Source organism: Scyliorhinus canicula, chromosome 1, assembly GCF_902713615.1.
Source record: "Scyliorhinus canicula chromosome 1, sScyCan1.1, whole genome shotgun sequence".
NCBI classification, from domain to species: domain Eukaryota; kingdom Metazoa; phylum Chordata; class Chondrichthyes; order Carcharhiniformes; family Scyliorhinidae; genus Scyliorhinus; species Scyliorhinus canicula.
Window position 1 is genome coordinate 127,605,170 of NC_052146.1, and position 22,731 is coordinate 127,627,900.

A 22,731-nucleotide genomic window follows, 5' to 3' on the forward strand; every position below is an offset into this window, starting at 1 on the left:
AAATTATTCCTCTTCCAATATCTTTCAGCTTTGCTATAGATTTTCTTTCCTTTGAAGATCTTTAGTCAGGCATTGTCTTTCCTTAGGGAAATGTTTTTCCATTCTGACCTGTGGATAGAGTAGAGATAAGATGAGAGTTCAGCATCTGAAACACATTACGATGAAGAGGGCAGAGTTTTAAGCAATCAGGGAACAACTTGATTTTCAGTCAGGTTTCATAATGGCACATGGCTTGGGGATTTGTAGCAAATACTTTAAATCTTCAGATCGTTAAAATTGGCTGGTTAGTTTTCGTAGAGCTCAGATTTGCAGTGTGACTCATAGAATCATTGTAAGAAGTCTTACAACATCAGGTTAAAGTCCAACAGGTTGGGCAGCACGGTGGCGCAGTGGTTAACATTGCTGCCTCACGGCGCCGAGGTCCCAGGTTCAATCCCGGCTCTGGGTCACTGTCCGTGTGGAGTTTGCACATTCTCCCTGTGTTTGCGTGGGTTTCGCCCCCACAACCCAAAAAGTTGTGCAGGGTAGGTGGATTGACCATGCTAAAATTATCCCTTAATTGGATAAAATGAATTGGGTACTCTAAATTTATTTTTTAAAAGTCCAACAGATTTGTTTGGAATCATCTGATGAAGGAGCTATGTGCTCTGAAAAAGGAAAGACTATGTGCTCTCAAAAGGAAAGACTTTAACCTGGTGTTGTAAGACTTCTTAATGTGCCCACCCCAATCCAATGCCGGCATTTCCACATCACGGCTATCATAGAATCATAGAATCCCTACAGTTCTGAAGGAGGTCATTTGGCCCATTGGGTCTGCACTGACCCTTGGAAAGAGCACCCTATCTATGCCCCCCCCCCCCCCCCCCCCCCCCCCCACCACACACACACACACATCCACCCTATCTCTATAACCATACCCAACCTTTGGACACTTAGGGCAATTTAGCATAGCCAAACTGCCTCACCTGCACGTCTTTAGACTGTGGGAGGAAACAGGAGCACCCACAGGAAACCCATGCAGACACGGGAAGAATGTGCAGACTCCACATAGTTACCTGAGGCCGGAATTGAACTCGGATCTCTGGTGCTGTGAGGAAGCAGTGCTAACCATTGTGCCACTGTGCCCACACAACAGCAGAGATCGCCTCTACTCCCTCTCCTACTTTAGGACCTTTCATTGGATAGGCATATGGACGATAAGGGAATAGTGTAGAGGGACTTGAGGGGTTTCACAAGACGGCGCAACATCGAGGACTGAAGGGCCTGTACTGCGCTGTAATGTTCTATAAAATCTTTCTTTGCAACCAAGATTTTTGCCACGCCTCCTGGTATCTTCTTCGTGGGCTTGTTGTCCATATCTTTCTAATAGGTTCCTCAAGATAATTTTTCTAAGCTGAAGGCACAATAAAAGTGAAACTTTTTGTTTAGAATCAATCATACTCAAGAGGAGACAACTTGTGCAAGACACTGTCCCAATAATAGAGTTCTAGGTATGCTGGTAGCAAACTTAATTGTCTCTGTTAAATTTATCCTTTGTTTTCTGCAGGGAAGCTATTTGCTGTCCACAGCAAAATGCTGGCACAGTCCAAATTACTCTATGAAATCACACCCTCTATCAAACAGTCATGGAGTGGTAACTAAATCTCCCAAATGAAGTTTCTCAGATTAACAACTACTGTATAAGTGTTAATTTGAGTTTCCTTCGCGGAGAAGGTAGATTTGTATAAATCACGATGAACACGATAGAAATATCTGACTTGTTAAAATGATAACTTGGAGAGCTGCAAAAGAACAGCTTGAATTTGTTCAAAAACTTGGATTAAGCAGCTTTATGTAAATTAATACATTGTGGTGGCAATCAGTTAGGTATTCTGGACAGCTGGTATGTAAAACTTGCTCAACGGCCTGATGCTGCTGAACTGAAAGGTGCAACCCATAACTGATTATTTAAGCAAGCTAATAACACTGTAAAACTGATTTTCTAGCAGATCAGTCTGAAAATACAATATTGTCAGCAATTGATGCAATAGAGTACACAGCTTTGCAAAATCTGCAGTGTTTTACAATGAGAAAATAGCAAATTTGAGCACTTGAATTAACTAACGCAACCATCAGATTTTATTATGTTGTCACCCAACCAACTGGGTGTGATACACCAGTAGTTGCTTTGTTATTTTGTGGTGTTTATTGGCCTCTCGGAGAGATAAAATTGAAGTGATACACCAATAAGTAAATTGAAACCAGTGTTTATCATTATTCGCAAACTACAGCAAATATAATTCAATACTTCATCTGCGTTGGATGAATTCTCTCTAACAATGGTTTTAACGATCACATTAAACTGAGTACCACTTTACACTGGTCAGTGCCACAGGGGCACACTGGTTAGCACTGCTGCCTCACAGTACCAGGGACTCGGATTCAATATCGGCCTTGGTGGCTGTCTGTGTGGAATTTGCGCATTCTTCCCATGTCTGCATTGGTTTCATCTGGGTGATGGTTTCCTCCCACATCCCAAAAATGTATAGGTTAGGTGGATTGGCCATGTTAAATTGCCCTTAGTGTCCAGAGATGTGCAGGTTAGGTGTGCTTATGGAGATAGGACGGGGGAGTGGGCTTAAGTATGGTGCTCTTTCAGAGGATCGGTGCAAACTTGATGGACTGAATGGCCTCCTTCTGCACTACAGGGATTCTAAACAGTACTGTGTCAAGTTTAAACTGAAAATCTACCAAGCTGTCACTGACTCATTCTTTCTCCATAATTAAAAAATGCCTGCTAGAAATATTTCAGAGAATCAATGTTACTTTATGTTTAGTCCATGTCTTTGGGGTTGTATGCAAGATAATCAGCTTGAGCGTAGATCCGTCATCTACAATAAGCAGGCCCTATGTCCCTTAGAAAACAGTACATCTATGGAGCGGAAGGGAATGGTAGGCCCATGGAGGTTTAAGAACCAGTGCGGGGGGGGGGGAGTACCCTCTCTTTTCACACGTGTATAAGGTGTACTCAAGAATTGTTCTTTGTGGTGAGCACGTCCGGTGTTGTTCAGGTTGGTGGGGGCGGAGTATGCGGGAACTGTTATATCTGATCATGCGCCACATTGGCTGGAGGTGAGGTACAGCGAGGGCAGGTGCAGAGGCCAGGACGGAGGCTAGATATGTTTTTTTTAATAAATTTAGAGTACCCAATTCTTTTTTCCAATTAAGGGGCAATTTAACGCGGCCAATTAACCTACCATGCACATCTATGGGTTGTGGGGGTTAAACCCACGCAAACACGGGGAGAATGTGCAAACTCCACACAGACAGTGACCCAGAGCTGGAATTGAACCTGGGACCTTGGCATCGTGAGGCAGCTATGCTAACCACTGCGCCACCGTGCTGCCCTTAGATTTGAGTTTGTTGGCAGATATGGGGCCCTGTGAAAAGATGAGGTCGGCTTTCGGGAAGCATGTAGAAATCAATCAGAATGAGGAGGTGTCTGCGGCCACATTCTGGCAGGCGTTGAAGTCGGTGGTCTGAGGGGAGCTTATCTTGTTCAAGGCACACTGGGACATGAGGAGGAGGGAGAAGCATAGATGGCTGTTGAATGAGATAGCTGAGGTGGACAGGAGTTACGCGGGGTCTACCACTAAAGAGTTGCTGGCAGAGACGAAGAGGATGCAGGAGCAGGTCAATAGGTTGACGATGGGGAGGGCAGTGAGGCAGTTAAGGAGGGTGAAGGGGGTGCATTACGAATATGGGGAGAAGGCGAGCCATATGCTGGCCCACCAACTGAGGAGGCAGGCTGCATCCAGGGAAATTTTAGAGGTGTGAATGGAGAAGGGGGAGGTAGAGTCAGAGAAGGGGCAGATAAATGAGGTGTACCGGGAGTATTATGAGAAATTACATAGGGTGGAGCCAGGTGGATCAAGTGCAAGCGGGAGGAGGACTTCGGGAGGAAATAGACTGGGGCCTGTGGTGTGAGGCAATGTGCAGGATATGGGATGGTTGCTGGACGGAGTGGAGTTTCCAAGGTTGGAAGAAGAGATGAGGCGGGCATTGGAGAAGCCGTTGGGGCTGAGGGAGGTGATTGATAGTATTAGGGGGATGAAGTTGGGGAAAGCTCCGGGGCCGGATGGCTATCCGGCGGAGTCCTATGAGGTATTTGCAACGGAGTTGGCACCGCACTTGTTGGGGATGTTTAGTGAGGCATTCGAGGAGGGGGTGCTGCCGGAGACATTGATCCAGGCGTTGAACACGCAAATCCCAAAGAAGGGGAAGGATCCGTTGGAGGGATGTGTGCCAGAGGTGCTGGCTGAGGACCAAATGGGTTTTGTAAAGAGTAGGCACCTCTTCAGTAATATCAGGAGGCTGTTAAATGTGGTTATGATGCCATTGGTGGGGCATGTGCCAGAGGTCATTGTCTCTATGCAGAGAAGGCTTTTTATTGGGTGGAGTGGAGGTATTTATTTGAGATCTTGGGGAGGTTTAGGTTTGGCCTGCAGTTCGTGGCATGGGTGCGCTTGTTGTATGTAGTTCCGGTGCCATGTGTATTTACAAATGGGATGAGTTCACAGAGTTTTGAGCTGCACAGAGGTACGAGATAGGGGTGACTGTTGTTCTGTTGTTGTTCGAGCTAGCGTTTGAGTACTTGGCGATGGCCCTTAGGGGGTCAGGGAAGTGGCAGGGACTTGTGAGGGGGAGCAGGGAGCACTGGGTGTCGCTGTACACGGACAATGTGTTGTTGTTTGTGTCGGACCCGCTGGAGAGAATGGGAATATTGGAGAGGTTTGGCGCCTTCTTGGGGTCTAAGTTGAATGTTGGGAAGGGCCAGGTGTTTCCGGAAAACGAGGTAGGGCTGGGGGCCAACTTGGGGGTATTGCCATTTGAGGTAGATAGGGAAAGTTTCAGGTATTTGGGGATTCAGGTAATGAGGGATTGGGCACAAGTGGAATTCTGCAACGTTGGTGGAGGAGATTAGGGGGGAATTTAAGAGATGGGACATACTACACCTGATACTGGCAGGGAGGGCGCAAGTCATGAAAATGAATGTGCTGCCAAGGTTCCTGTTCGTTTTCAAGACTCTCCTGATCTTTCTTCCGAAGGCCTTCTTTTAGAAATTGGAGACGGTGATCTCAGAGTTTGTATGGGTGGACGATGTGCCGACGATAAAGAGGGCCTGCTACAGAGGCAGAGGCACTCCCAAACTTGCTACACTATTATTGGGCAGTGAAGGTGGAGAAGGTGAGGCAATGGTGGCATGGGGGGGGGGGGGGGGTCACAATGGGTTATGCTGGTGGAGGAGTCCTTTCGGGGATCCAGGTTGAGGGCCATTGGATTGGATTGGATTGGATGTGTTTATTGTCACGTGTACCGAGGTACAGTGAAAAGTATTTTTCTGTGAGCAGCTCAACAGATCATTAAGTACATGGGAAGAAAAGGGAATAAAAGAAAACACATAATAGGGCAACACAAGATATACAATGTAACTACATAAGCACTGGCATCGGATGAAGCATACAGGGTGTAGTGTTGATGAGGTCAGTCAATAAGAGGGTCATTTAGGAGTCTGGTAACAGTGGGGCAGAAGCTGTTTTTGAGTCTGTTCGTGCGTGTTCTCAGACTTCTGTATCTCCTGCCCGATGGAAGAGGTTGGAAGAGTGAGTGAGCCGGGTGGGAGGAGTCTTTGATTATGCTGCCCGCTTTCCCCAGGGTGGTGTAGATGGAGTCAATGGATGGGAGGCAGGTTTGTGTGATGGACTGGGCGGTGTTCACGACTCTCTGAAGTTTCTTGCAGTCCTGGGCCGAGCATTTGCCATACCAGGCTGTGAGGCAGCCAGATAGGATGCTTTCTATGGTGCATCTGTAAAAGTTGGTAAGGGTTAATGTGGACATGCCGAATTTCCTTAGTTTCCTGAGGAAGTACGGGGCTATTGTGCTTTCTTGGTGGTAGCGTCGACGTGGGTGGACCAGGACAGATTTTTGGAGATGTGCACCCCTAGGAATTTGAAACTGCTAACCATCTCCACCTCGGCCCCGTTGATGCTGACAGGGGTGTGTACAGTACTTTGCTTCCTGAAGTCAATGACCAGCTCTCGAGGGAGAGATTGTTGTCGCTACACCACTCCACAAGGTTCTCTATCTCCCTCCTGTATTCTGACTCGTCGTTATTGAAGATCCGGCCCACTATGGTCGTATCGTCAGCAAACTTGTAGATGGAGTTGGAACCAAATTTTGCCATGCAGTCGTGTGTGTACAGGGAGTAGAGTAGGGGGCTAAGTACGCAGCCTTGAGGGGCCCGGTATTGAGGACGATTGTGGAGGTGTTTTTGTTGTTCATTCTTACTGATTGTGGTCTGTTGGTCAGAAAATCGAGGATCGAGTTGTTGAGAGGGGAGCCAAGTTCAAGGTTTTGGAGCTTTGATATGAGCTTGGCTGGGATTATGGTGTTGAAGGCGGACCTGTAGTCAATTAATAGGAGTCTGATGTAGGAGTCCTTGTCGAGATGCTCTAGGGATGAGTGAAGGGCCAGGAAAATGGCGTCTACTGTGGACTGGTTGCAACGGTATGCGAATTGCAGTGGATCAAGGCATTCTGGGAGAATGGAGGTGATGCGCTTCATGGTCAACCTCTCAAAGCACCTCATTTTGACTGAAGTCAGGGCCACCGGACGGTAGTCTTTGAGGCACGTTGCCTGGTTCTTCTTTTTTTTTAATAAACATTTTATTGAGGTATTTCTTTGGCATTGTAACAGCAACAAAATCAACAATGTACATAACAAGGAAAATATTAACCTAGTGCAAATACCACCTCACTCTCCCACAGGTCCCACCATTACTTACCCCCTTAATCTACGCGAGCCTAACACCACCCCCCTCTTTCTGCTGACGGTTACTTCTCTGCGAAGAAGTCAGCGAATGGTCGCCACCTCCGGGCGAACCCTAACAGAGACGCTCTCATGGCGAACTTAATTTTCTCCAGGCCGAGGAAGCCAGCCATGTCCGATAGCCAGGTCTCCGATTTCGGGGGCTTCGAGTCCCTCCATGCTAGTAATACCCGCCTCCAGGCTACCAGGGAAGCAAAGACCAGAACAGCTGCCTCTTTCTCCTGGATTCCCGGATCCTGCGACACCCCGAAAATCGCCACCTCTGGACTCATTGCCACCCTTGTATTTAATACCTTGGACAAGACGTCGGCAAACCCCTGCCAAAATCCCCTCAGCCTCGGACATGTCCAGAACATGTGGACATGGTTCGCTGGCCCGTCGCACATTTTGCACATCTGTGTTCCACCCCAAAGAATCTGCTCATCTGGGCCACTGTCATGTGAGCCCGATGAATGACCTTAAATTGGATCAGGCTGAGCCTGGCACATGTTGTCATGTTGACCCTACTCAACGCATCCGCCCAAAGGCCCTCCTCTATATCTCTCCCGAGTTCCTCCTCCCACTTTTGCTTCAGCTCCTCGGTCTGCGTCACCTCCGAACCCATAAGCTCTTTATATATGTCTGAGACGCTCCCCTCGCCTATCCATCCTCAAGAAACCACCCTATCCTGAATCCCCCTTAATGGCAGGAGTGGGAAGGTTGGCACCTGCCTCCGCAAAAAGTCCTGCACCTGCAGATATAGAAATTAATTTCCACCCGCCAATGCAAACTTCTCCTCCAGTGCCCTCATACTCGGGAAGCTTCCTTCTGTAAACAAGTCCCCCATCCTCTCAATCCCCGCTCTCCGCCAAGTTCGGAACCCCCCGCCCATCCTCCCCGGGGGCAAACTGGTGATTATCGCAGATTGGGGACCATACCGATGCCCCCTCTGCTCCCACATGTCTCCTCCACTGGCCCCAGACTCTCAGGGCCGCCACCACCATTGGACTGGCTGAGAACCGTGCCGGCAGGAATGGCAGAGGCGCTGTTACCAATGCTCCCAGACTTGTGCCGTAGCAAGAAGCCGTCTCCATGTGCACCCATGCCGGCTCCCCCCCACCAGCCACCTCCTCACCATGGCTATATTAGCCGCCAGTAATAATTGCTAACATTCAGCAGTGCCAGCCCACCATCCCCCCCGACTCCGCTCAAGCATTGCCCTCTTCACTCGTGGGGACTTGCCCCCCCCCCCCCCCCCCCCCACACACACACACACAAAGCCCACAATAACTTTATTGATCCGCTTAAAAAAGGATCGTGGGATGAAGAGGGGGCGGCATTGGAAAACAAATAGGAATCTCGGGAGGAGCGTCATTTTTACCGATTGCATTCTGCCCGCCAGCGACAACGGGAGCGCATCCCATCTCCAGAAAACCTCCTTCATCTGATCCACCAGCCGGGCCAAGTTCAATTTATGTAGCCTGTCCCAATCCCTCGCTGTCATGATGTACAGACATGCACATAACGAGATACAAGCAGGCAGCTAATGAATACAGAGAACAGGATATAACCAATAAGCAGGCAGAACCCTTGGGGGTGGTTTCCCACTATAAAAGGCACGAGGCACTCACACTTCGCCTCTTTCCACTGGTGACATCTACAGTGTGAGTAGGGTGTACATATCACATAACCCCTACAGCACGTGGCTGAGAGCTAGTCTGGTTCAGTCAGACATATTCATCACACCAGGTTAGCAGAGTCAAACTCACAGAGGATTGAGCTAACTGTGTGACAGGTGATGTGTTATCTGTGTTGGTCTAACATCGACTGCAACTGGATGCAGTAAAACGAGAAACAGGCTTCCGACACAGGAGATGGTCCAACACTGTTTTATTGAACCTGTTGATTGCTGTACATAATTTGTTGTGGGTTGACACTCTATTAACCTAACTGATAACCTCCTACTGGCTTGACCAGACTAGCTCTCTACCACATGGTGATGATGTTTACTGGCCTGTGCACTGCGACTATCTCCCTAGCCGTGTCCTATGAGAGAGAGGGAGAGCCTCAATGCCTGTGGGCTTTATAGTGGTGGTGTCCTGTCTGGTGATTGGTTGTTCTGTGTCGTGTGTGTTCATTGGTTATCCTGTGTGTCAATCACTGCCTGTCTACATCTCATGATATACATGAATGGATATTATAACAACAGGTTCAATAAATCATATTGAACTAATTTCAAGGTGTGGAGTATCTCTCGGGTAAAGCTGCATCAAGGTGCAGCCCATGTTATCTTACTGTGCTTAACACGACATGATACCAGGAGACTGCAATCCCTAGGTGTTTTACCTCAATCTGTTCCATGACGACCAGCAAACGTATCCCGGCACCATGGAGAAGATCCAGGCTCCTCAACAGTTGTGGATCTCCGGCAATCTCAGTGCCAACTGGTGGACTTTCAAGCAAAGGTTTCTGCTGTACATCGAAGCCTCAGACCTCGAGGGTGCGTCTGATGCAAGAAAGATCGCGCTTCTCCCCTCAACTGTGGGGGATCAAGCCATCCAACTCTTCAACTCGCTGAACTTCACCGAAGGCCAGGACAAGACAAAGTTTCAGACCATCCTGGACAAGTTTGATAGTCATTGTGAAGTGGACACCAATGAATTCTTCGAGCACTATATGTTCAAACAACGTCTCCAAAGTAAAGATGAATCTTTCAACTCCTTCCTAACTAATCTCCGTCTACTAGCGCTGTCATGCAACTTTGGTGATATTGCTGACTCCATGATCAGGGACCAGATAGTTTTTGGAGTTTACTCTGATCTTCTGAGAGAGCAGCTTTTGAAAATCAAGAATATGACCCTGCCAGTCGCAATTGAAACATGTACACTGCATGAGGCAGAGAGTGCACAGGCCACTGCCCGGATGCAGCGCCTCAGCCTTGATGAAAGCGGCCATTTTGCGTGCTCTTCCCAGAGCTCCACACATGCGCGATGCGACTGGGCCGATGAAGTGGCCGATCACCACTCTGTGCAGGTGCGAACGTCTGCTGACTGCACTGCGCTTGTGTGACGATGCACGGAGTGTCGTGACTTCATGACGAACTGCGGTACCGTCCACTTAAAGAAACACTGCCCTGCAAGAAGCAGGCGATGGTTAAATTGCAGAAAGCCTGGACACTGTGCAGCCTTGTGCAGGTCTGCACTACCAGTCAAATGCCAGCGCTCCCAATTACAACGCAGGCGCATTCGGAGTGTACAGCAAGGTTTACAGGATTCTGATCCTGGCAATACAACGGATCCAGAGGACGATTGCCTGGAGTCCCCCTACCATCTGGGCATCATTACCACACGTGAACATGCCTCACCGAAATCATCATGACGCCTGCCCATCCTCACTGTAGATTCTGTGGACGAATGGCGTGCGGTGCTGCAAGTAAGTCAATGATCAATCCAGTTCAAGTTGGACACAGGTGCTTCTGCCAATCTCCTGTCACAGGCAGATTTCAACTGCATCAAGAAGCCACCCAAGCTCCTTCCAGCAGCCTGCCAGCTCCTGGACTATAACGGCAATGCCATCACAGCACTGGGATCCTGCCATCTGCTCATCTCCAACAAGAACAATCACGCAAGGCTACGGTTTGAGATCATCAAACCAGACAGGGCCTCCCTGCTGGGTGCACATGCATGCAAGCAGCTAAACCTTGTTCAGCTGATCTACGCAATGACCCTCCCCAACATGGATCTTCAAGCCGGCATTGATGACATCCTCGCTCAGTATCCGGATGTGTTTGATGGGATGGGCACTCTGTCATATCGGTACAAGATCCTGTTACGGCCTGATGCCACGCCTGTGGTCCATGCACCATGCCGGGTCCCAGCTCCACTGAAGGAGCGGCTGAAGGCACAGCTCCAGGATCTTCCGCAACAGGGCATCATTTCTAAAGTTACAGAACCGACTGACTGGGTCAGCTCGATGGTCTGTGTAAAAAAGCCTTGGGTGGAGCTGCCCATCTGTATTGATCCCAAGGATCTCAACCAGAATATAATGAGGGAACATTACCCCATCCCGAAGCGGGAGGAACTCACCAGTGAGATGGCGCACGCCCGGTTTTTCACAAAGTTAGATGCGTCACATGGGTTCTGGCAAATCCAGCTGGATGAGTCCAGCAGAAGGCTCTGCACCTTCAACACACCGTTTGGCAGGTACTGCTATAATTGTATGCCGTTCGGCATTGTCTCGGCCTCTGAGATCTTACAGAATCATGGAGCAGAGGATGGAGGGCATTGAAGGGGTCCGTGTGTATGTGGGCGACGTTACCATTTGGTCCACAACCCCGGAAGAGCACATCACTCGTCTCCAGCAGGTATTCCGCCATGTCCATGCCAATGGCCTCAAGCTGAACAGGGCAAAGTGTTGCTTTGGCATGTCAACACTGAAGTTCTTGGGTGACCAGATATCTCAGCAGGGTGTGCGCCCAGACACAGACAAAGTCAAGGCCATCAAAGCCATGAAGACCCCTGAAGACAAGAAGGCGGTGGTGCGCTTCCTAGGAATGGTGAACTTCTTGGGCAAGTTTATCCCAAACCTGGCCTCACACACCACGGCCCTCAGATACCTGGTAAAAAAGTCTACTGCCTTTGAGTGGCAGGCAGCTCATCAAGCAGAGTGGTTGGAGCTGAAAGCCAAGCTCACCACTGCACCACTATTGGCATTTTTTGACCCTTATAGGGAAACAAAAATCTTGACAGATGCGAGCTAGGACGGCACCAGTGCGGTGTTGCTCCAGCGCGATGACGCCTCATCCTGGGCACCGCTTGCCTATGCTTCACAGGCAATGACACCAAGCAGCGGTATGCCCAAATTGAAAAGGATTGCCTGAGCCTGCTTCCTGGAATTCTCAAGCATGGGTGAACACGATCGTGGTGGTTAAGCTGCCAAGACCCTCGGGACACACCGGCTCGGAGTCGCCAGTCGGTGCTGCGTGTGTCCGACAGGGGCTATGCAGCTCCCCTCCGGACAGGGAATCAGGTACCGGGTTCAACTACAGTACAACCAGCTCACGACGTCAATTATGTCTACGGCCTGCCGACGTTCACCGTCGAGATGGACCACAGGCCTCTGGTCCACATTATCCACAAGGACCTGAACGACATGACGCCCCGGCGGCGGCGCATCCTCCTCAGACTTCGGAGGTATGACATTGAACTAGTGTACATGCCTGGCAAGGAGCTCATTATGGCGGATGCTTTGTCCCACTCCATAACCTTGCCTGCTGACCCGCCGGCATTCGTCCAACAGATTGAATCACAGGTGTAGCTGTGGGAGGTTGCACAGGTGCAGCTGTGGGAGGTTGCACAGGTGCAGCTGTGGGAGGTTGCACAGGTGCAACCTCCCGGCGTCGGATGAAAAGGTGATTTGCATTCGTGAGGAGACAGCCAAAGACCCTCTTCTGCAGCGTGTCATGCGCCACCTCGCCAATGGCTGGCAAAAAGGGCAGTGCCCTCAATTCTTCAATGTGAAGGACGACCTGACGGTGGTTGATGGTATCCTCCTCAAGCTGGACCGCATTGTCATTCCACGCAGTCTCCAGAGCTTGGAGCTCCGGCAATTCCATGAGGGACACCTGGGTGTTGAGAAGTGCAGGCGCAGAGCCAGGCAAACTGTCTACTGACCTGGGATCAGTCAGGACATCTCAAATATGGTCCTCAACTGTCCGACCTGTCAACGCTTCCAGCCTACACAGGGCAAGGAGACGCTTCAGCAGCACAACATCGTGATCTCCCCGTGGTCCAATGTGGGCATCGACCTCTTTCACGCTAATGGGTCGTGTTAATGATTGATTTATTTTTCTAACTACCCAGAAGTCGTGAAGCTCTCAGACCTCACATCCAACACCGTCATCAAGGACTGTAAGGAGATGTTCTCCAGGCATGATATTCCACTCACTGTCATGAGTGACAATGGTCCTTGCTTCAGCAGCCAAGAGTGGTCAAGTTTTGCCCAGGTATATCAGTTTTATCACGGCACCTCCAACCCGCATTACCCGCAGTCCAACAGGAAGGTTGAGAAAGGGGTGCACATAGTGAAGCAGCTCATCTGCAAGGCCACGGATTCTGCTTCTGATGTCAACCTAGTGTTGCTTGCGTACAGGGCATCCCCTCTGTCTACCAGCATGTCACCAGCTCAACTCCTGATGAACAGGGACCTGCGGACGACTCTTCCAGCCGTACGCTTGCCTGACCTGGATCATCTCCCGGTTCCGCAGAATGTGCAGAAGCTCAGGGGCTGGCAAAAGCAGAGCTATGATGCTCATGCCACTGATTTGCCCGTGCTACTCCCGGCGAATGCTGTTTGGATCAAGCTATCTGATGGAGGCTGGTCAGCTCCAGCTGTTGTTGTTCGACAGGCTGCTCCTCGATCGTATGTTATGCGTATGGCTGATGGCTCTGTTGTGCGGTGCAACAGATGGGTACTGTGCACAGTTGCCCGCCTGCAACCACACACTTCATTGTTTCCATCCGTTATTGTGCCACCTCCTGATACCGCGAACCACGAAGCCACCAGTCAGGCTTCAATCCCGCCTATCAAGACGCCGTCATCCCCACAATCACCTCTCTGGCTGTCGACCAGGATCAGACGGAAGCCCCAGAGACTGGACTTATGAGCACTTGTTTTGTTTGCTATGTTCGGTTTTCGCACCTTAGACACCTGTTTTCACATGTACATATGTTCCCAACTTCTACTGTATGGAAAATAAGTTAGTTTTTCGGCCTACACATGTAAATACTTTCACATAGGCCATAGAAAAACATTTCAAAAGGGGAGATGTCATGATATGCAGAAATGCACATAACGAAATGAAAAATGAAATGAAAATCGCTTATTGTCACGAGTAGGCTTCAATGAAGTTACTGTGAAATGCCCCTAGTCGCCACATTCTGGTGCCTGTCCGGGGAGACTGGTACGGGAATCGAACCGTGCTGCTGGCCTGCTTGGTCTGCTTTAAAAGCCAGCGATTTAGCTCAGTGAGCTAAACCAGCCCCTAGCTAAACCAGAACCGAGATACAAACAGGCAGCTAATGAATACAGAAAACAGGACATAACCAATCACCAGGCAGAACACTTGGGGATGGTTTCCCACTATAAAAGGCACGAGGCACTCACACTCCGCCTCTTTCCACTGGTGACATCTACTGTGTGAGTCAGGGTGTACATATCATATAACTCCTACAGCACGTGGCTAAGAGCTAGTCTGGTTCAGTCAGACAGATTAATCACACTCGGTTAGCAGAGAGTTGAACTCACAGAGGTTTAAGCTAACTGTGTGACAGGTTCAATAAATCATATTGAACTAACTTCAAGGTGTGGAATATCTCAGGTAAAGCTGCATCCAGTTGCAGCCCGTGTTATCTTACTGTGATTAACACGACACTCGCCACTTGGATACCCAGGTATCTGAAACTGTCCCCCGATCACCTCTCCTGACCTGTCGCCTGGACCACAAACATCTCCCTCTTCCCCATATTGAGCTTATACCCTGAAAACCAGCCAAATTCCCCTAAAATTCCCATAATTTCTTACATCCCCTCCATTGGGTCTGAGACATACAGCAAGACCCTGTGCTCCACAGGGATCCTTAAGGGGGAGGGGGAGCAACCCCAAGTCATGGTCCACATAGGTACCAACAACATAGGTAGGAAAAGGAATAGGGATGAAAGGCAGGAATTCAGGGAGCTACAATGGAAACTTAGATCTAGGACAAACAGAGTTATTATCTCTGGGTTGTTACCCGTGCCACGTGCTAGCGAGACGAGGAATAGGAAGAGAGAGCAGTTGAATACGTGGCTACAGGGATGGTGCAGGAGGGAGGATTTCAGATTCCTGGATAATTGGGGCTCATTCTGGGGTAGGTGGGACCTCTACAAACGGGATGGTCTACCTCTGGACCAGAGGGGTACCAATATCCTGGGGGGGAAATTTGCTAATGCTCTTCGGGAGGGTTCAAACTAGTTCAGCAGGGGATTGGGAACCTGAATTGTAGCTCCAGTATACAGGAGGTTGAGAGTAGTGAGGTCATGAGTAAGGTTTCAAAGTTGCAGGAGTGTACCGGCAGGCAGGAATGTGGTTTAAAGTGTGTCTACTTCAATGCCAGGAGCATCTGGAATAAGGTGGGTGAACTTGCGGCATGGGTTGGTACCTGGGACTTCGATGTTGTGGTCATTGACATGGATAGAGCAGGGACAGGAATGGTTGTTACAGGTGCCGGGGTTTAGATATTTCAGTAAGCTCAGGGAAAGAGGGGGAGGGGTGGCATTGTTAGTCAAGGACAGCATTACAGTGGCAGAATGGACATTTACCTGCAGGTAGTTCGGCATGCACTTCCTCAGCCTCTCGCACACCGCTTCGTGCCTGGTTCTTCTTTGGCACCGGTATGATGGTGGTCTTCTTGAAGCAGGTGGGGACCTCAGAGTCGAGTATGGACAGGTTCAAGATGTCTGCGAACACCTCTGCCAGCTGGTCTGCGCAGGCTCTGAGTGCACGGCCAGGGATCTCATCTGGGCCCGTCGCCTTCTGAGGGTTCACTTTCAGCAAGGCCGATCTGACTTCGGAAGCTGTGATGGTGGGTATGGGTGAGTTATGGGCTGCTGGGGCACTCAACAGCGGATTTTGGTTACCTGCTCGAACCGGGCACAGAATGGCGATGGTAATGACTCCATTGCTGTTAGCTCTCGGGAAGTATACAGGGAATGCAGTGGTACAGTCGACGGTCAGGGTGTGGAATCAGCTGAGAAGGCACTTTAAATTGCAGGGGATGTCGGTGTTGATGACAATGTATGGGATCCATAGGTTTAAGCCAGGGGAGATGGATAGGATGTCCGGGAAGTGGAGGGAGGCGGGAGTGGAGAGGGTGAGGGACTTGTATCTTGAAGGGCGGTTTACAGGATTGGGCGAGTTGCGGGAGAGGTTTGAGTTGGTGAGGGGCAGTGAATTTAGGTATTTGCAGGTGCGGAACTTCACAAGGAAGGAGTGGAGGGCATTTCCCAGGTGCCGGGGTATGCCCTATTGGAGTAATTGCTGCTTCTGGACAAGTCTACAGAGTGTAGGATTGGGGGCATATATGGGTATTTGGGGGAGCAGGAGGGGTGCTAGTGGTGAGGATCAAGTGCAAGTGGGAGGAGGAGTTGGGGGGGGGGAAATAGACTGGGGTATGTGGTGCGAGGGGATGTGCAGGGTGAATGCAATGTCCTCCAGCATGCGATGAGCTTGATTCAGTTCAAGGTAGTGCATAGGGTGCACTGGCACGGATGAGTGGGTTCTTTCAAGGGGTGGCCGACGAGTGCGAGAAGTGCAGGCAAGGGCAAGCGAATCACGTGCACATGTTCTGGGGTTGTTAGAAGTTGGAGAGGTATTTTGGATGTTGTTCAAAATTGTGGAGGTAGAGGTCAGAGCGGACTCAATAATGGCGGTCTTTGGGGTATTGGAAACGTTGGACTGATGGGGAGGAAGGAGGCCGATGTTGTGGCCTTTGCTTCTCTAATTGCCCGGCGAAGGATCTTGCTGAGTTGGAGGTCAGATACACCGTATCTTACAGCTGGCGGCCTGGCTGGGGGATCTGTCTGACCTTCTACGATTGGAAAAGATCAAATTTGAGTTGAGGGGATCGGAGGAGGGCTTTGAGATATGGTGGGGTTGTTCATGATAATGTTTGAGGAACTGTTCGTCATGGGGATGGGGGTGGACAGTAGGAAGTTAAAAGGGGTAAAAATTGTACTGTGGCCTCTGAGGTTGTTGAGTGTGTTGTTCTGTATGTTACCATTTTTATATACGTTCGTCATAAAAATACATTTTTTAAAAAACAGTACATCTTTTTGTACGCAACATCTAGATAATTGAGTGAGACACAGGAGATTCCTTTGGAGGTCCACTGAGAATGCAGGGAGAAATGGACAGGCACAGGGAAGCAGGCAGATCCAAAGCTTCCTGTGTATTAGAACTTGCAGAAACCCAGACAGCACAGAAACTAACAACCATCTACATATTGATGAGCGATCCCCGGGAACAATTGGAAACATTTAAGATAATCGAGGCCAAGCCAGACTCCTCGGCGCCAACGGGAGCGAAGACATAGGAAGGCCAACGGACATATAGGAACCGCCCAGCAATCAGGGAACAGCCCCAGTATTGGGGAAATCAAATCAATTGATTGGAACATGGTCCAATCAATTGGAACCAGGTACGGGTCCGCCCAAAAGGGCGCAAAACCCCTGGGGACTATAAAGTCCCCAAGTTCAATTTGTTCTTGGCAGCTCTCAAAGAACTCTTGACCATGACTCTCAACTCGGAGAGACTTACCTAGCAGCTGCACCAACCAAGTAAGTGTCCAGTCAACGCACGCTACGAGATAGGCGTTCCTAACCATTAGTCCATACAAGCTTGAAGCCTGCATACTCAGAATCGAACGAAAGGCCATTTGTTCCCCTGACCTGGTGGGCCAGTTTCCAAAGCTAAGTATTAGCCTTTTAGTGTTAGAGATAGTCTAGTGAGTAGTATTTTATGCATGAGTAGCGATTGACTGTGTATATAATAAATGTGTTTTGATTTGAACCTTACTAACTGGTGTATTGAGTTATTGATCAGCACTTGAAATGAAAATGAAATGAAAATCGCTTATTGTCACGAGTAGGCTTCAATGAAGTTACTGTGAAAAGCCCCTAGTCGCCACATTCCGGCGCCTGTCCGGGGAGGCTGGTATGGGAATCGAACCGTGCTGCTGGCCTGCTTGGTCTGCTTTAAAAGCCAGCGATTTAGCTGAGTGAACCTCGTGGTGGTATCATAAAAATACCTGGCGACTCTAGAGCAAGGTGATTAAACAGAGCAAATTAAGTGTAAAGCACATTTAGCAACAGTGGGATTCACCGTTAGCCGACACCAAAATCGGGAAAGGTGATTTGGTGGAGAATCGGTTAAAATCACAATGCTCCAGCACCTCGGCAGCGGAGTCAACGCGTTCCGGAACAGACAAACAGTAGATACCATTTGCACATCATTAGTGGGCCCGACCCGGTATTCTCCGGGGCCTCCATGATTCTCCGCCTCCGATGGACCGAGTTCCCGATGGCGTGGTTCACTTGTGCTTTTAAAAATCGTGAAACGGGTGTGGCGGCTGCTGAGGGAGAGAGAGGGGGAACGGAAAGTGTCCAACATCGCCATAGTTTTCTCACAGTTGTGCCGCTGGCTGGGGGGCTTGTGCCAGGGACGGGGGTGGCTAGGTGGGCTGTGGGGTCGGCGTGGACGGGCATGGAACACCATTGCCGCAACCGGCACAGCAGCCATGCAGCTGTGCATACCGCTAACAGCCCACTTTGCACTCAGTGCCACGGGTCGTATAGGTGTCCCCCCTGGGTGCCCTCTGGCCCCAGCCGACCCATCAGCTGTATGGATATGCTCCAGCACAACCAGTGTCATCTTGTTGGCTGGGATAAGTGTGTGTGGAGATTGTAATGTGTATATGTGGCTGCAGCTTGTCAGCCTCCCGAGTGTCAATCACAAACCCAGCGAATCCTGCACCATTTTTCATTGAAATTGATTGTGTTCCACACGGCACCAGTGCTAGCCCCTCAATAGTATCGGAATCGGTCCAGGTGTGGCGTCAGTTTTTCTGTCATGGACGTCCAAGAATTCTGCGTTGGCGACAACACTTAGTCTCAGAAACAGAGAATCCCGCACATTATGTTGTCAGTCATATGATCATACGTCAGAAGAAGGGCAGCACGGTGGCGCAGTGTTTAGCATTGCTGCCTACGGCGCTGAGGACCCGGGTTTGAATCCCGTCCCTGGGTCACTTTCTGTGTGGAGTTTGCACCTTCTCCCCGTGTCTGCGTGGGTTTCACCCCCACAACCCAAAAATGTGCAGGTTAGGTGAATTGGCCACGCTAAATTGCCCCTTATTTGGAAAAAAATAATAATTGGGTACTCTAAATTTATAAAATAAGAATACGGCAGAAGAATATACATTGCATCAGACCATCATTCAAAATATAAACTAACAGCTATATTGAACTCTTCAGCACTAACTCTCTGCATAAAAATATCTACAGGTACACTGCAGCTACTTTGCAATATAGAAATACTCCCACACAGAACCTCCTGATTAGTTTTGTTCTCTTTGCTAACATCTTGCTGCAGCTCAGTTTAAGAATAGGTCAGATTCGAGCGGCCGAATGGCCTCCTTCTGTGCTGTAAATTCTATGAAAAGTCTATAATTCTTTTGTTATAGAATTTCATAGAATTTACAGAGCAGAAGGAGGCCATTCGGCCCATCGAGTCTGCACCGGCTCTTGGAAAGAGCACCCTACCCAAGGTCAACACCTCCACCCTATCCCCATAACCCAGTAACCCCACCCAATATTAAGGGCAATTTTGGACACTAAGGGCAATTTATCATGGCCAATCCACCTAACCTGCACATCTTTGGACTGTGGGAGGAAACCGGAGCACCCGGAGGAAACCCACGCACACACTGGGAGGATGTGCAGACTCCGCACAGACAGTGACCCAAGCCGGAATCGAACCTGGGACCCTGGAGCTGTGAAGCAGTTGTGCTATCCACAATGCTACCGTGCTGCCCTCAAACAGAGAGCTTCCCTCAAAGGGAGAATGTGCAAACTCCACATGGACTGTGTTATATCAAAACAAAGGGACTGCAGTGCAAGGCAAAGCAAGGAGGCTGTGTTAAATTACAAAGGTGATTTATTTAACAAAATAAATGTATATACAGAACAGCACAACTCCAGCACAGGTCAATCTCGCTTGACTCCCAAGCTCACTGATAATACTCTACTACCCAGGTCTGCATTCTGACACTCGAAAGGCTTAGGTTCGCACACACCAGCGCATTGGATTCCCGTGAGTCATGTTGCCCAGGAAGGATCGCCCCTTAAAAGGGCTAAGCTAGCACAAGTAAATTGAAAAATCAAAAAAAATCGTAACTGCAAAATGCAATTTGTCTACACAAGCTGCCAAACAATATGTAGTACATACAACCCTACCAGATAATTGAAGTTGAATGGGATGAATTACCTTCTCTCTGAGAATATTGCTGATCTGTTTTGATCCTTTGATTAAGTTATGATTGCAGCAACTTAATACTTTGTTCAGGCAACAATCAGATACATTGCTGAGCAGAAAATAGTAAGGACGTGATTTAATGGCCGCACTGTGCTCAAGCGAGAGTGCGACAAGGCCGTTAAATATTGGGCGAGGCCCCTTCCAGTGGCAGGCATGGATTTAAACGTATATTATTACAAACATATATCAAAACAGGTTGGAACAAATAAACACCCCGGGAAACATACTTCCCAGCAATCAACTACAAAGTCTGTGCAAATGTTTTCCCTTTTTTCACCCCCCCCTTCCCCCACTCACGACGAATATCTCCTCAAACACAGTCACAAACATCCCCGCCTTTTCTCAAACCTCTCTGCAGGGCCCCATAACTCGTACTTTATCTTCTCCAACCACAGGAAGTCGTACAGGTTACCCAACCATGCTGCTACCCCCGGTGGCGATGCCAATCGTGACTCCAGCAGAATTTGCCGTCGTGCAATCAGAGAGGCAAAGGCCACGACATCAGCCTTCCTCCTCTCCATGAGCTCCGGCTTCTCTGAAACCCCAAATATCGACATCAAAGGGTTCGGGTCCACCTCCTCCACTATCCTCACTAAGGCCACACCTCTCACATTCATCTGCCACCCCCTGGAAGAACCCACTCATTCTTGCCCGAGTCATATGCACCCTGTGCACCACCTTAAACTGTATCCGGTTCATCCTTGCGCATGAGGAGGTCATGTTTGCCCTACTCAGTGCCTCACTCCATACTCCCTAATTGATCTCCCCTCCCAACTCCTCTTCCCATTTTTCCTTAATCTTCACCACCCACTCACCTCCCTGCTATCCCAGCCACCCACATATGTCTCCAATTCTACCCTCCCCTTCCATATCCGGAAGCAACAGTTGCTCTAATAGGGTGTCCCAGCAACCTAGGGACTCCTTCCAAACCTTTTGCGTAAAGTCCCTTACCTGCAGGTATCTGAAAACACTCCCTCTCGGGAGCTCTACCCTCTCCCTCAGCTCCTCCAGACTGGCAAACTCTTCCTCCAGATACAAATCCCTCATCTTGACCAATCAAACTACCCAGCACCTCCTACACATGCTATCCACCCCCCCCTTTCCCGGCTCAAACCTGTGATTCTCACACAGCGGCTTTAAGACCGACATCCCCTTCATCCTAAAATATCTTCTCAACTAGTTCCAAATCTTCACCATGGATTGCACCACCAGGCTCCCTGAATACCTACTCAGCGCCATTGGCAGCACAGCCTTCACCATAGCCCTCCAGCCTAACCCATTCTACCTTCTCTCGTTCCCAATATCGCCGCCCCTTTTCCACATTCACGGCCCAATAATATTGAAGCACGTTCACCAAATCCAACTCCTCCTGCTGCCTCTGCCTCTGCAGCAGGGTCCTCCTAACCCTTGGCACATTTCCCGCCCATACAAAGTCTGAAATAATTGTGTCCGGTTTCCGGAAAAAGGCCATTGGAATAAAGATCGGGAGTGTCCGAAAAATTAACCTTGGCAGAATATTCATCTTTACCACTTGGACCCTCCCCACCAAAGTCAATTGCAGTGTATCAGGCCTCTTAAGATCCTCTCTGGCCTCCTCCACTAGCTTCGTTAAGTTCCACTTGTGGAGCATTGTCCATTCCCTCGCTACCTGGATCCCAGGTATCTGAATCTATCCCTAGCCACCTTAAATGGCACCTCCATAAATTGGCTCGCCGTCCCAACTCATTCACCGGGAACTGCTGGAGGGTCTCTGACAACAGCCTTTCAATATCACAGCTGCACCCTATCGTTTGCATCTGCTCCAGGTAAACCTGGTCCAGAGATTCAGCATCTGACAGGGCTCAGCTGGATCTGGGATCCAGCAGATCTCCACTGCTGTCTTGCCTGGGAATTCCTGCCTCCACCTGATGTGCATCTATACATCTGTTGACCTTCTTGCGGTATTGGGTGCTGGTCATCCTGGTTATGCTCCCTGAGCAGACGGCCATTGCCACCTCCTCCCAGCCAGCGGTGGCTGCCCTGTGGCTGACCCTCCTGGACCCTCGGGGGAACAAGGCATCGAATCTGGCCTCCACCATGTCCAACAGTCGTCCCAGATCAGCATCCCCAAAGCATGGGGCTGGTCTCCGTGGCAGCATGGCAGTAGTGGAGTGGGGTTAATCTTTAATAATCTTTATTGTCACAAGTAGGCATACATTAACACTGCAATAACGCTACTGTGAAAAGCCCCGAGTCGCCACATTCCGGCGCCTGTTCAGGTATACACAGGGAGAATTCAGAATGTCCAAATTACCTAACAGCACGTCTTTCGGGACTTGTGGTAGGAAACCGGGGCACTTGGAGGAAACCCACGCAGACACAGGGTGAACGTGCAGGCTCCACACAGACAGTGATCCAAGCCGGGAATCGATCCTGGGACCCTGGAGCTGTGAAGCAACAGTGCTACCCCTTGTGCTACTGTACCGCCATACAGCCAACAGGGTTGGCTGTGCAGGAGCGATTTAAGTGCTGGTATCACTTGTTAGCGGGGAGCTGGTGAGAGCGGTCACAGGCAAATCAGCCGGTGAATCATGATTTGCGGCATGAATCCCATGGGGCCTCGTCAAGTGACCCAATTAAGGTTTTATAGCGGTGATGGCCTCACTGGGCCGAGTGTCAGGGAGCTTGTGGCATTTCCCGCTCACTACCACTCTTAGAAACTTTTCAATTCATTTGCGCCCTAATTATTTGGTACTCTGCAGATCTTAGAACATTATT